Here is a 5,497-nt window from a genome sequence, read left to right as displayed (position 1 = left end):
GTCCCGTCAGCGCTTTCCCTGCACAAGCGGCGGAACAAGTTTGGGAACCACTGTTCTAGATCATACATGAGAGAGAGGGTGTCAAGAAAACAAAGGCAACAGTTCCCAACAAAAATGCTGAAGTTCTCCATATGTTATCTCTTTCCCAAGAGGATTTTTTAGCCGTGTTTTAGATGCATGAGTTGCCAATGAGTTTTGAAAGAATAACTTATATCAATAAAATTTATAATTGACTTTTCAGTTAATTAATTCCAGTACAGTATTTCCTACATTCTTTTTAGGGAACACCACAAATGCTGCAGTAACATTATCTATTTGGCAAAGGCAATATTATATAGATTCATGTACTAATCAATTCTAGTTCCAGGAATCATCACAAAACCAAAATTGTGGAAAGAAAAAAAAATAATGCCAAGTCTGAAAGACCTTTGCACAGACCATTTCTGAGAGCCATTAAGGATAAACTATCCAGTATAATCTTGATGCTATAGCTATAAATCGTCTGTTTTTTTTAAAAAACGTAATGTATGAAAAAGCACATCAAAATGGAAATTCCTTAGAAAAAGTGTTCAAATAATTGTATGTCAACTATACTGTATCTATTGAGTATGTTATTTGGGTCTCAAAGCAGATGAACTAGGTTAGGAGAATATACACATTTCCTGATGATAATTGTGAACGTCATCTCCATTCAATTAAGCCAGCATAAAACCTGGTTTACATAAGATGAGAATCAGGCAAACAGCTATATATGTACTGTACCTGATTCTCTACTGATTTGTATTGAGTGTGTTGTGTTACATCTGAGAAAAATGGCTGTAATATGTTGCCAGATTAGCTGTTAATTTACACAGGTAAGCAGTAACAGCGTACTGTCACATTCACATAGAAACCAGTGGCTGTCCCAGGACTCCCTGTCTATAGTGGTTACCCCCTATAGAGTGAGGGTTTCAGAAAACGAACAGTCTGTATTAAGTTTCCCAAGGAATCTTACAGGATTATGGCATTTTCACTCTTCAGGCCTGTTGAGTGCTCTCTACAGGGTCCAGGACAAGGGATGGGGAATTCTACTGATGCTTCTGACTCTTGTTTCCATGTGAGAGGGGTTTGCAGTGAGGTTCTGACTTGCATACAGATCATAGGAACATGACTGAGGCCCAGAATGTTGCCTGTAATAAAAGGAGATGGTGTTCTAGTCTCAGGATGGCATTCATAGTGGGATGGCTTTTCTCACAATACAAGCTGTTGTTTAATTACTGTAATCCGAGTACTTAGAAAATAAAAAGGAAAAATATTACTTGACTAGTGTCAGCATTCAGAGCAAAATATCAAAGGGCATCATTTTTGTCAATACTAAGCCTTACTGTCTTCTCAGCTGTTTCATTTTATCTGGTCGTGAAAGCTTTTTCCTACTATTTATTTTACAGGCATTACAGGATGAGCCCAGACTAAACTGCCTGTGTCAGTGTTGAGTAAGACCTGGTTCTTTCTCTCTCTCTTTCATGTTTCTACTTTCTATGCCCCAGGATTTGTCTCTTAAATATTATTCCTCATTCAGAATATTGCAATTTGTGTGACTTCACTTGGAGATTCACATTCTTTGTTTGCTTCATGCTTTTTATTAAAAAAATAAACTACAGGGCTTTATTCTCCCCTCAGTGCATGCACAGAACTTCTATTAATGTTAATGGGAGTTTCATGTGCTCATTAAATCATAGAATCAGTTGGAATAAAAAGGAACTTTAATTGGTCCATCTTTCTGCAACATGGCAGGGTTCAGTTCATTATCTGTAAACCAGTCCTAATAGGCAGCATCACGTCTGTAGTCCAGCCAGGAATATCTCCAGTGAAAGTAATTCCACAACCTTTCTTGGTGGATTTCTCCAGTGCCTGAGGGGGGATTAAATCTCTTAAAAATGCAGTTCTTTTTGTTCCAAGGGAAAAGGTAGAGAATCTGGAGCTGACTGTCCTTTGCATTGCTTATATGTGGCTGTCTTCACTCTCTGCTTTTCTTCCACGGTTCTGAACAATGTTCTTTAAACTCCGCTTTTTGGACTGACAGAGTCATCCCAGAAGTAATGAAATAGAAAATTTCCAGTGACAAGAATTCCAATGCATTTATAAATCCCATTTTAACTACTTTCAATCAGTTTAAGCCTTTGTTGTAGTTTCTAAGCCATTGCTCATTGAGGTCTGATGTTCCTGAAAGGAATTGTATCCGAGGCAGGCCCAGTGGACCCAATTGTCCCCTATGATCCAACTGCTTTGCCCCTTTCTGAAGGTTCAATCTATTTAAAACTGGTTTAGCCAAGTTTCTGGGAATTCCCTATTGAAATCAATTGGCTTGCACATGAGGATTTTAGTAACACAAGCTACATCTATGTTCTGCATATTTTTAAAAAAGTGGTGGTGGTGAATTGTGTGCTGAATTAAACCTTATGCAAAGCAGGAGCAGTCCCTGATGTCAGGGGAGCACAGTAGTTCTGAAAGTTATCGACAGTTGCATTAGATGACAAAAACCAAACTGGACTGGAATGCTCAGCTTTCTCACCCACATTGTCTGACCCTAAAAATACAAACTTTTTGATGAAATGTCCTTTTACTAGAATAAAAATGATTACTAGTAATGTCACCTCTGTATTGCTTCACCAGGACATATGCAGCTCAATTGGACCTTTGCTGACACCATTTCTGGATGAAGATTGTCTCCACTGACTCAATGGAGATACACCATTGTAAACCTGAGTGAGAGGAGAACCAGGTCCATTCATTATTTAGGGTGGAATTTATAAAAGTGTTCAGCATTGACCTAAAAATCAATGGTAAAACTTCCATTGCCTTCATGCGAGCAGGGTTAGGTCAACACTGAACACTTTGGATAATCCTCCCCCTTTCATGTTCACAATTTCCCTGTGAAACAGGTGGGAAGTAGTATCATCCCCCCCATACAGATGGGAAGCCCCAGGCAGACACGTAAAGTGACTTATCCAAGATCTCATATCAAGTAGGAATTAAAACTCAAGGATTCTTTCCTCCAGTCCTGTCCCTACAGTACCTTAGCTCCTCCTCAGATATTTACTATTTTCCCCTACAGATAACATGTACTTGCCGTCAGATTCTCCTCTCGCTTACCACTAGCATCTGTGGAGTTTCACTAGTGTAAAACTAGTATAAGCAAGATACAAATCAGGTCCTAGCCAATAATTTAGTGTCCTATCTGTCCTAGTTTAATATAGGTTTGTCCTGTATATTCATGTTATAATTTATGCCAAAATCACTAATCACAAATATTCAGTCAAACTAGGAATACAGTTGTTGAAATATGCATTGCAATCTAATGAGGATTATTACCTATTGTATGTTGTATGTTTATTACCTCAAAACATAATAAAAGTTAATTTCATAATTTAGCAATGAATTAATGAACAATTATTTTAAGTGCTTCTCAGTTTTCTTAAGCAATTATGATTATAGTGGTGCTAAATAGGACCTGTGAAATATCTTCATAAAAATCTGCATGAAATCTGAGCTGAATGTATAGGCTTTTAGCTATGTAACTAGCATTAAATGAGTTAAGAATGTACCCTGTCGAATGTAATGTAGGTTAGTGATTAAAAATGCGTATACTGTGGCTGAATAATTTTAAAGACTTATTTTTTTTAGAAAAATGAATGCACAGACACGTGATCTTGCCAGGAAGCCTTTATAACCTGCAGTTCCAGCCTTAATTATTTTACAAAATGTAGGGCCTGATTCTTCACTACCATGTACGTTTGTGTTATTATTTACACCTGTGCAAACTGAATCTAATGTTGATATGTGTGATGGGGTGGACCAGTTCCAGAGCCCCCCTGTTGAAGGCCTCATGGCCCTGCAACACCCTGCCCCAGAAAAGGGCAGTAGAGAGGTCCTCCAAGCTGTCCAGAGTGGCTGTGTGGGAAGCAACCAATCAGAGGCTGCAAGGAACAGCCAATCAGGGCCCAACAGGCTAGTATAAGAAGAGCTGCAGGGCTAGAGTGAGATCAGTTCTTGGCTAGAGCTGGAGGAGGATGGATAGTGCACCTGGCTGGAGGAGCGACAGTGCCTTGGACAAAGCAGTGCTGGCAAAGGCCAGGGGGAATGCAAAGGAGTTTTGGGCTGGCTGCTGGGAATCAACAAGGCCCTAAGGTAAGGGCAATGAATATGCTGGGGCCATGGGGAAGTGGTCCAGGGAATTGTAGCCGTGATGCAGTTTATTTAAAGGGATATGCTGAACAGCTGCTATGACTGGGATCCCCTCCACTAGCCATTGGGGAAAGTGGTCTGGACTTTGATATACCTCAGAAGGGGAACTGGAGTCTCTTAATGGCCCAGCTGAAGAGCTGGGGCCAGAAATGCCCTGAAAGGTGAAGTCTCCAAGGACTCAGTCCGGGGGAATACAGCCCCACATCAGGGCTGGAATTGCTTGAAAAGCAGGAACAATTTGAGAGACTCCAAGAAGGTCCTAAGACAGTTCAAACCAGGGTACTGCGATTGAAGAGCAAGCCCAGGGATAGGGCAGAGATCAAGAGGCCTGGTTGGACTTGTATCCCAGAAGGGGCTTGGTTTCCACCCCCATATGGGCTGTATGTGACTTGGCTGAAAGGGTGAGTCAGTAAAGACCCATCTTAAACACACAGTGTGCAGGCACATGCCTTGTGATGGGGTGCTTATGAGAGGTGAGTGGTCCCCATGACTGAGATTCTATTACTCTGATTCAGTTTTACAGTTTCCAAATGATCCAAGTTGGAAGAAGATTGGGCCCTTAAAGAGGAGTTCTGCTGTAAAGACTGACATTGTGGTGGTCCATGTTTAATTGTCTCAGGAATAATTTCACAAAGAAATAGAAACATGTGGCCAGAATCTCAGCTGACCTAAACAGAATAGGTTTGTTTTCAATGGAACTATACTAATTAACACCATCTGAAGATCTAGTCTGATTTTATGTCAGCTCAGCTGTCAAGGTTCCTTCCCCACTCTGAACTCAAGGGTACAGATGTGGGGACCTGTATGAAAGATCCTCCCCCAAGCTTATTCTTACCAGCTTAGGTTAAACTTCTTCCCCCAGATACAAACTTTGCCTTGTCCTTGAACAGTATGCTGTCATCACCAAGCATTTTAAACAAAACAGGGAAAGAGCCCACTTGGAGACATCATCCCCCAAAATATCCTCCCAAGCCCTACACCCCCTTGCCTGGGGAAGGCTGGATAAGAATCCTCACCAATTGGTACAAGTGAACACAGACCCAAACCCTTGGATCTTAAGAACAATGAAAAATCAATCAGGTTCTTAAAAGAATTTTTAATTAAAAAATGGTAAAAGAATTACATTAAAATCAGGATGGCAAATACATTACAGGGTAATCAGATTCAAAACAGAATCCTTCTAGGCAGAACCTTAAGTTACAAAGATACAAACAAATACTCCCTCCAGCTCAGCTTATTTTACCAGCCATTAAACAAAAGGAAATCTCTAGCA

The 5,497-nt window shown here is 40.3% G+C and overlaps 1 long non-coding RNA gene across 1 annotated transcript; it reads left to right on the top strand.

The window, feature by feature from the left end:
- The first annotated feature begins 4,031 nt into the window (after nt 1-4,031).
- Nucleotides 4,032-4,940, top strand: LOC119856181. Its single transcript, XR_005293195.1, has 2 exons — nt 4,032-4,167; nt 4,740-4,940. It is a non-coding gene; the product is annotated as an uncharacterized LOC119856181 (long non-coding RNA).
- Nucleotides 4,941-5,497: the final 557 nt, after the last annotated feature.

The sequence above is a fragment of the Dermochelys coriacea genome, chromosome 5, assembly GCF_009764565.3.
Source record: "Dermochelys coriacea isolate rDerCor1 chromosome 5, rDerCor1.pri.v4, whole genome shotgun sequence".
NCBI lineage: Eukaryota > Metazoa > Chordata > Testudines > Dermochelyidae > Dermochelys > Dermochelys coriacea.
The sequence above is the reverse complement of the archived record's forward strand: the minus strand, read 5'-3'. Positions and strand labels throughout refer to the sequence as shown.